The sequence below is a fragment of the Oncorhynchus gorbuscha genome, linkage group LG03 (genome assembly GCF_021184085.1).
Source record: "Oncorhynchus gorbuscha isolate QuinsamMale2020 ecotype Even-year linkage group LG03, OgorEven_v1.0, whole genome shotgun sequence".
In the NCBI taxonomy this organism is placed as follows: domain Eukaryota; kingdom Metazoa; phylum Chordata; class Actinopteri; order Salmoniformes; family Salmonidae; genus Oncorhynchus; species Oncorhynchus gorbuscha.
Window position 1 is genome coordinate 62055495 of NC_060175.1, and position 10389 is coordinate 62065883.

A 10389-nucleotide genomic window follows, 5' to 3' on the forward strand; every position below is an offset into this window, starting at 1 on the left:
GGTCAGTCTGACAGAGCTCCAGAGTTCCTCTATGGAGATGGGAGAACCTTTCAGAAGGACAACCATCTCTACAGCACTCCACCAATCAGGCCTTTATGGTAGAGTGGCAGGACGGAAGCCACTCCTCAGTAAAAGGCACATGACAGCCCGCTTGGAGTTTGCCAAAAGGCACCTAAAGCACTCTCAGACCATGACAAAACAAGATTCTCTGGTCTGATGAAACCATAATTGAACTCTTTGGCCTTAATGCCAAGGATCACATCTAGTGGAAACCTGGCACCATCCTAACGGTGAAGCATGTTTGTTGCAGCATCATGCTGTGGGAATGTTTTTCAGTGGCAGGGACTGGGAGACTAGACAGGATCGAGAGAAAAATGAACGAAGCAAAGTACAGAGAGATCCTTGATGAAAACCTGCTCCAGACCAGTCAAGTCCTCAGACTTGAGTGGCATCGGCACAATCCTCTGAATCTCCTTGAATGTCCCAGCCAGAACCCGGACTTGAACCCGATCGAACATCTCTGGAGAGACCTGAAAATAGCTGTGCAGCGACGCTCCCTATCCAATTTGACAAATCTTGAGAGGATCTGCAGAGAAGAATGGGAGAAACTCCCCAAATACAGCTGTGCCAAGCTTGTAGCATCATATCCAAGAAGACTCGAGGCTGTAATCACTGCCAAAGGTGCTTCAACAAAGTACTGAGTAAAGGGTCTGAATACTTATGGAAATATAGTATTTCTGTTTTTTTCTTTTAATAAAATAGCAGATTTCTAAAAACGAGTTTTTGCTTTGTTATTATGGGGTATTGTGTGTAGATTGATGAAAAAACAACAATTTAATACGTTTTAGATTAAGGCTGTAACCTAGCAAAATGTGGAAAAACGCGTCTGAATACTGTTCGAATACACTGTATTTTCAATCCTTTGTGCATTTATCCTTTCACCAAACCATGTAATTGATAAACCCAAAAATGATTATACGACACTATATAAAAAAATATATATATATTTCAAACCTGTTTCTTTTACTCTTAAAAGCAGGACATCAAGACAATAATGCCAAAGTGACCTCTGAGCACAACCCTGACCCCGCTCCAAAAACATTGTGTTCTTTAAAAACAACAGCATTTTGTTTTCCTCCTCACTGTGGTGATTAATCATTTGTCCAATTAGAGAAGCAACTGAGGCACTGTCCTCGTGCATCTCCTCCATCATCTTAGGCCATTGTTTACAAGCATCATTTCCACTGTTTTTATACCAGAGAAACAGGAAGAAGCAAGGCAAAACAGACAGAGAGGAACCAAGAGGGGAAGAGGATGATTTCTGGGCCTGTAGCATGCCATTGAGGTTTTAAAGTTGGATGCAGAAGTAAGTAATGCAATGGGCCCAGACTTCTTGGCTTTGTGGCATGAAGCATAGACAACACTTAGCCCTATGCGGTTTTGGTTGCAATAACACCCTCTTCCCCTTGACAACAGAGCCGGTAGAACGTTCCCTTTTCTCATGTCTGCAGTCCCTCCTCAGAACAGTATATGGGAGAAGAGAGATATTGTTTTCAATTAAGGTACATTTCCTTATCTTCACTCTTCAGCAATAGATCCTTTGCAGAGATGTGATTCAATTGCCATGTTTTGTGTTTGGAGGACATGCAGTGCTGTTCCGTACAATACATAGCCTACCATCTGTCTGCCTTTCATGCCAGGGAACAGCTCTGCTCATTTTAACGTACATAACAAAATTAGTTCATATGGAAGCTTCAATAGACACCAAACAGATGTACAGTGCTGCAGATGGTACTGGGCTTAAATAGGGTATGGTTAGTGAAACAGCATATTTGTTGGACATGAAAAGCAGACTTCAGTGCATTATGAGTAACATTGCTGTCCCGGGATACCACCCCCCTCTTGTGCAAGCGCCACATCTGTTTCTATGGGGTGGCAGGGTAGCCTAGTGGTTAGAGCGTTGGGCTAGTGACTGGAAGGTTTGCAAGTTCAAATCCCTGAGCTGACAAGGTACAAATCTCTCATTCTGCCCTTGAACAGGCAGTTAACCCACTGTTCCTAGGCTGTTATTGAAAATAAGAATTTGTTCTTAACTGACTTGCCTAGTTAAAGGTTTAAAAAATAAATAATTAAAAGTGCTGTTCATGACACAAACTGTTCACACTCTGCTTATTTCCTGCAATTCTACAAATGTTGTCATTGGGTGCAGAGAAAATGTTGCAGTTTAAAAGCACATTTTCTCAAAATTCTATACATTTTGCCTTGTGTAATGTGTGTTCGTGTGATATTTAAGTGACTTGAACATTATGGAAAATATACATTACTATATGGGCTAAAAACCCAGCTAAGGAAAGTCAGATGACATGGGCTAGTTGATCTGGTCGTTTCTGACAAGTTATAAATAGCTCTATGGTATGCAATGACTGACATGATGAGGAAAACTGAAGATGCAGTATCCAATTTCAAAATGGCACTTTGTGCATTCTACAATTACAACTATCAAGAGTAAATTGAAAGCCGGACAGAGGTTACATTTTTTTAAATAAATGTTATTGCCACACAGTTTGGGAACCACTGGACTAGAGTAAGGGACATAAATAACATCCTGACCTCTGCCCATGTCTGTGTGTTTATCTGTCCTCCCAGGAGACATAGGGACAGGCAATAGAAATCATTCACTGCTGCTGTCAATGTCAATATCCTAATTTGCTATTATTTACGGATTACTACCAGAGAGATAGTGGTAAGCCGCCATACTTAGCCAGAGACTGACCTGGAAAGCTCTCTCTCTTCTTTACTCAGTCCCTTACCATCTCTCCTTTCTCTCTCTCTCTTTACTATGTCCCACTCTCTTTTTTAATTTATTTTTAATTTAATCTTTATTTATCCAGGAGAGTCCATTAAGATTTTTTTTAAATTTACAACAATGGCCTGTCTCCCTCACCCCTCTCTTGCTCCCTCCCTCTTGCGCTCTCTTTATTTCTAATCTGTTCTCATGTCATCTCAATCCCCTTCCAATCCCTAATGCCAATCGTCTCATTGCTCACACACAGAGACACACACGACACCCATCCTGCGACCTTGACACCACATGAACGCAGTGGCACTCTCTTTTAGAACATTTAATCAGTATTTGCCTTGAGTTTTAACGGCACAGTATCAATCAATCAGTAATCATGATCAGACCCTCTCTGTGACATCTGAGACCTGATCTTCAAACAATGTATGTTATTTTGTGATTAAATTACAATGCTTAGTGGGCACGGGTCCAGGGATTATTTAATAAAAGGTCATATATGTTGAGCTAAGCTTTTTGTCAAGAGGATCACAAGATTGTGTCCTGAAAGGCAAGGGATTTAGGCCCAAGTGTGGGGAGTCCTTTCATATTCTTTCTTTCCCTTTCCTCAATGTCAAACCATGACCAAGGCCGTGCTGAAGTTGAAGATGAAGATGTATATACAATTTCAATGACAGTGATTATAGTGTAGGAGGCTTATCTACTAGGAATTATGTTTATTTCCATGCTCTGCGATGAAGCTCCTCTTAGGCCAAGTATTATGGGATTAAACCTACATGCTCACTTAAAGCATTAGTCACCAAAACACACACATCAGGCTCCCCTTGAAGAACATCTGATATTCATGCATACAGTGTGTGTTTATATATGTGTGTTCTACATGCATGTTTCTACTTTTTTAAACATTTAATTTCCAGACAAGTGTGAAATTTCACACATTCATTTTTCAGGTGTTTTTCTTTTTTTCACACATTTATTTTTCACCACTTCCAGGTATATCTGGTCTCCCATCCAGGGACCACCAACCAGAACTGACCCTACTTAGCTTCAGAGGCAAACCAGCAGTTGGATGCAGGGCGATACAGTATGTTGCTGCAATGAATGTGTCAAAACTTGCAACTGGAAAAAAGGCAGCGAAAGCAAAGGCCAGGGTAACAACCAAAGACAAGGAAATTTGCAGGAAAGAGGGAGGAGTTTTATGTCATTGTTTCTTTTTTTAATCCATTTACAATAATTTGCTCTCGCATTTAAAATGTATTTCTTTGCAATATTTTTGTTTTGCTATCAATACTTTTGGGTTTATGTTTTGCTTTCAATATCATTATTTTTGTTTGCAATACTAATAATTTTGTCCTCGGCTTCAGAAATGTTGCTTGATATTAATGGCACAAAAATAACTAACTAAGTACCATACCACCACCATGCCTGACCGTTGGTACAAGGTTCTTACTGTGGAATGCAGTGTTTGGTTTCACCAGGCATAATGGGACCCATGTGGTCCAAGACGTTATACTCTGACCATAGAACATTCTTCCAAAAGTCTTAATGATCATCCAGGTGCCTCCAGGTGCTTTTGGCAAACTTCAGTCAACCTTTTGGACAAGATGGGTCCCGTTATGTCTGCCAGAAACCAAACACTGCATTCCACAGTAAGAACCTCATACCAACGGTCAAGCATAGTGGTGGTACTTTGAAGGTTTGGGAATGCTTTAATGCCTCAGGACCTCAACAACTTACCTTAATAGAAGGAACCATGAATTCTGCTCTGTATCAGATAATTCTACAGGAGAATGTCAGGCCATCCATCTGTGAGCTGAAGCTGAAGTGCAGCTGTGTCATGCAGGAAGACAACAGTCCAAAACACATAATAAAGTCTACATAAAAATGGCTAAAAAGTAACAAATTTGAATTTTTGGAAAGTCAAAGTCCAGACCTAATCCCAATTGAGATGTTGTGGCAGGACTTGAAATGAGCCACAAATGTCGCTGAGTAAAAGCAGTTCAGCATGCAAGAGTGGGCCAAAATTCCTCTGCAGCGATGTGAGAGACTTTTCAACAACTACAGAATGCATTTTGATAAAGTCATTGCAGCTTAAGGTGGCACAACCAGTTATTGAGTGTAAGGTGGCAATTACTTTTTCACACAGGGGAATTGGGTCTTGCACAACTTTGTTAAATAAATAAATAAAATAATTATATATTTGTGTGTAAATTCAGGTTCCCTTTATCTAATAGTAGGTTTTGGTTGAAGATCTGATAACATTCAGTATCAAAAACATGCAAAAATACAGAAAATCAGAAATGGGGCAAATATGGGTCTCAATTTTATGTGTGTACTGTACGAGTTATTAATAATGTTTGTGTGTGCATTTGTAGCTGTGTGTGTTTATGTATTTGTGTGTACATGCTCTCTTTGAAGTGAGTCACAAGTTTGATATTCGGGGAACAGGCTGGCCAGCTGTGAAGGGAAGATTCAGACAGCAAGCGTCTGCATGTGAGAGACAAAGCGGATTACATCGTCACCATGTGACTGCCCTCAGACAGACCTCTAACAATAGACAGACCTTTAGGACCAAGCTGGTAAACATAGGCAACAACCCATGCATGGAAAATCACTGGAGGACATCCCTGCCTACACTACCTCCATAGTCAGATAACACTTCTTGTCGTGACTTAACCCTTAAGTGGTGTACATCTTTTTGTTATTCACCAATGTTTGCGGGTCTGATGAACCCACAACATTATCGGGTTTTTAAAACAATACAGCCATAACAATTTACGTAAAAAATACTTAATACTTAGATGTTGACTTATATGAATTACAAACAATTATAGACAGCATACATGGTTAATATTTGCTATTTACCTCTGCTAGATCACATTTATCAATAAAGAGCTATTTATTTTTTGATCAAATTTGATTTTTGGAAATAAAAATCAATGATAATCAAGAGATGGGTGGAATAAATCAAGTTTATCTTGAACAAATATAAATTAAATAAGGTTTTCATCACTATTGATGTTCATTGTTTTGAACTGAACAAATTGGAAAGACAAATTTGACATGGTATTTTATGGAAATGATAAATGAGCCCCATTGAACACAAATTTAAGGCCGGTCTGCACACCACACGAGGGACAGAGTTTTACTGTATACTGTAAATGTATTTCTTGCACTTGATGCATGTGTATGGTGTTTTCCTGTTCCGCTTGGGTCCACAAACATTGCAGCACTTCTTGTTGCTACTGGCTGCAATCTAGAATGATGAAAACACTTTGTTCAGAAATTTTACTAACATCTCACTCAAATATATACTGTAATTATAGCTCCCGACTGGCGCTGCAGTCTATGGCACTGCATCTCAGTGCTAGAGATGTCACTACAGACACCCTGGTTCAAATCCAGGCTTTATCACAACTGGCTGTGATTGGGAGTCAAATTGAGAGGTGCCAAGTGTTGTCTGGTGTAGGCCATCATTGTAACTAAGAATGTGTTCTTAACTGACTTGCCTAGTTAAAATAAAAAATGTTTTAAAGCAGGCCAAGGTAGGAGAGTCAGACACACACGCAACAACATCACACACATTTCCGGTTTTGGAATTATTGGTTCTGTGGGTCGGGGGGGCACCAGCATCCTCCTGAATCCTCCTCACGATGGCTGCAGAAGCTGGGGTCCTTAGGATATTTTGTGTCCTCTGGATTTGAGATCTTACCAATGCCTTGCCCAGCTCCTCAAGAAAGAGCCATCTCCTTTGGAGCTTCCCTCTGTTCCAATCTGGGTTCAACACCATCCTGATGACAAACGCGTTGTACGCAGAGATGTCCAAGATGTTGAAGAATATTACAAGAGGCCAGCGTAGGGTTCTTCTTTTGCAGCTGTAGCCAGTCACCAGCTTGTCTAAATTGTCCATCCCTCCTTTTGTGGCATTGTAATCCACAGATTATCACTATGCAGCGTACTCATGAGTACCACATTTTTGCCTTTCTTTGGCACGTAGGACACTAGGGACGTGTCGGCCGTGAACACAAACTTCGTACTGTTCCTACCATAGTCAGCTTCCTCTTGAGGAGCTCCTGTCCTAGCTTGTGTGAAGGAGTCCCTGTATCATGTACAGGCTGGATCCAGGATGTCTCTAGCGGGAACCCAGTACCCCTCTAAGTCAACCAGGTGCTGTAAACCCCTGCCCCATGGTTGAACACCCAGGAGACATTTTACCGTGTAGGCCAGATGGGGGGGGGGGGGGCTGGGGGACACAAGACAAAGAACAGTGAGACACGGGCTTAATCTTAGACACATGGAAGGTAGGGTGACTACGGAGGGTACGGGGTAACACAAGATGGACAGCAGTGGATCTCAGGACTCTGTAGATGGGAAAAGGACCAATGAAATGAGAGGAAAGTTTGCGGGACTCTACCCATGTCGACAGCCATACCCTCTGCCCAATGCGGTAGCGGGGAGCTGGGGTCCGGCAACGGTCCACTTGTTGACGATACCTGGAGTTGGTCTTGAGAATAGCCTCCCCTGGCTCTTCTCCAGGTATGTCGACAGTGGTGGACAAACATCTGGGCTGAGGGTGCGCTGACCTTCTGCTCTAGTTCAGGGAAGAGTAGAGGCTGATACCCCATCGAGCACTCGAAAGGGGAGAGTCCCGTGGCAGAACTGGGAAGAGTGTTCTGGGCATACTCCACCCAGACCAGTTGACGGCTCCAGGTAGTGAGGTTGGTTGAGACCAGGCACATTAAGTTGGTCTCCAGGTCTTAATTGGCTTGCTCCAACCGACCGTTAGTTTGGGGATGGAATCCGGATGACAGGCTGGCTGACAACCCAATAAGGGTGCAGAATGCCTTCCAGAACTGAGACGAGAACGGAGGACCCCGATCGGAGACCATGTCTACCGGGAGTCCATGGTTCCGGAAGACATGCAGCACCATAAGCTGGCCGTTCCCTTGGCAGAAGGTAGTTTGGGGAGAGGGATGAAATGGGCAGCCTTGGAGAACCGGTCGACTAACATCCGAATGACAGTGTTGCCATCAGACGGAGGGAGCCCAGTGACAAAGTCCAGAGATATATGAGACCAGGGACGATGAGGAACTGATAGTGGCTGCAGGAGGCCAGAAGGAGCTTGCCGTGGAGTATTGTTTTGAGCACACACAGTGCATGCGGTGACGAAGGCAGAGTCGTCAGGGACCATTGTGGGCCACCAGAAACGTTGTCGAAGGAAGGCTAGGGACCCTGGATGACAGGTCAGCCTGGAAGAATGAGCCCATTCCAAATACCCCAATCCACAGTGGCAGCAAGGCATGAGGTAGGGAGAATGGTTTCAGAGGTCGAGGGTGTGGCAGAGGAACTGTATAGGCAGGAGAGTGCGTCGTGCTTCACATTCTTTGACCCTGGGCGGTAGGAGATGGTGAAGTTAAATCTGGTGAACCAGGAGGGCCCACCGGGCCTGCCTGGAGTTGAGGCGCTTTGCTGTATGTAGATATTCCAGATTATTATGGTCGGTCCAGACCAGGAATGGCTGTTCTGCTCCTTCCAGCCAGTGCCTCCACTCCTTCAATGCCATCTTGACTACCAGGAGTTCTCGGTTGCCAACACTGTAGTTCCTTTCAGCAGGATTGAGACGATGGGACAGGAAGGCACAGGGATGAAACTTCTGGTCCTGGGCAGATCGCAGGGACAAGATGGCCCCCACTCTAACATCCGAAGCCCCCACTTCCATCACAATTTGACACAAGGGGTCCGGATGGATGAGGATGGTTGCTGTTGTGAACCGATGCTTCAGGTCCACAAAGGCTTTGTCGACAGCTGGAGACCATTTGAACGGTACACTGGGAGAGGTGAGTGCTGAGAGGGGAGCCGCCAGGGTGCTGTAGTCCCAAAAGAAATGGCGGTAGAAGTTTGCAAACTGAAGAAACCGTTGCAACTGCACCCTGGATGTTGGTTGAGGCCAATCCACCACTGCTTTCACCTTTCCAGGATCCATCTGAACATTGCACTCAGCAATGACATATAGCAGAAAAGTGATACTGTGGTAAAATTCACACTTCTTAGCTTTCACGAACAGTTGTTTCTCCAGGAGGCACTGAAGGACATTTCTGACATGAAGAACATGTTATTGTGCAGATCGGGAAAAAAACAGGATGTCGTCAAGGTAGACGAACACAAACTGGTTTAGCATGTCCCAAAGCACATAATATAATAATATATGCCATTTAGCAGACGCTTTTATCCAAAGCGACTTACAGTCATGTGTGCATACATTCTACGTATGGGTGGTCCCGGGGATCGAACACACTACCCTGGCGTTACAAGCGCCATGCTCTACCAACTGAGCTACAGAAGGACCACATCATAAACCAAAGCCTGGAAAACAGTGGTGAGTCCAAATGTCATGACCTGGTAGTCATAATGTTCACTGGCTGTGTTGAAGACTGTCTTCCACTGATCACGTATCCGAACCAGGTGGTAGGCATTTTGAAGGTCCAACTTGTAATGGTGACCCCCTGGAGAGGTTCAAATGCCAAGGAGAGGTAGGGGGTAACAATTCTTTACAGTAATGTCATTAAGTCCCCGGTAGTCCATGCATGGACGCAGGGTCTTGTCCTTCTCCTCCACAAATGAAAACCTTGCGCCAGCAGGAGAGACAGACGGACGGACGTCCCCAGTGGCCAGAGACCCCTCTTTGTATTACTCCATAGCTTTGGTCTCTGGACCAGACAGAGAAAATAATCGACCCCGAGGTGGTGTAGTGCCTGGGAGAAGATCAATGGCACAATCATAAGGACGGTGCGGGGGAAGGGAAGTAGCACATGCCTTACTGAACACTTCCAGGAGGTCATGGTATTCTGTGGGGATAGCAGAGACATCCACAGTCTTGCTAACATCCTGAGGAAGATGACTTGAGGAAGGCTGTGTTGCTTGAAGGCAGTGGGAATGGCAAACTGGGCTCCAAACCAGGATGGAGCTTGTGGTCCAATCAATCATAGGATTGTGCTTTTGAAGCCAGGAAAATCATTTACATTACATTTACATTTAAGTCATTTAGCAGACGCTCTTATCCAGAGCGACTTACAAATTGGTGGATTCACCTTATGACATCTAGTGGAACAGCCACTTTACAATAGTGCATCTAAATCTTTTAAGGGGGGGGGTGAGAAGGATTACTTTATCCTATCCTAGGTATTCCTTAAAGAGGTGGGGTTTCAGGTGTCTCCGGAAGGTGGTGATTGACTCCGCTGTCCTGGCGTCGTGAGGGCGTTTGTTCCACCATTGGGGGGCCAGAGCAGCGAACAGTTTTGACTGGGCTGAGCGGGAACTGACTTCCTCAGTGGTAGGGAGGCGAGCAGGCCAGAGGTGGATGAACGCAGTGCCCTTGTTTGGGTGTAGGGCCTGATCAGAGCCTGGAGGTACTGAGGTGCCGTTCCCCTCACAGCTCCGTAGGCAAGCACCATGGTCTTGTAGCGGATGCAAGCTTCAACTGGAAGCCAGTGGAGAGAGCGGAGGAGCGGGGTGACGTGAGAGAACTTGGGAAGGTTGAACACCAGACGGGCTGCGGCATTCTGGATGAGTTGTAGGGGTTTAATGGCACAGGC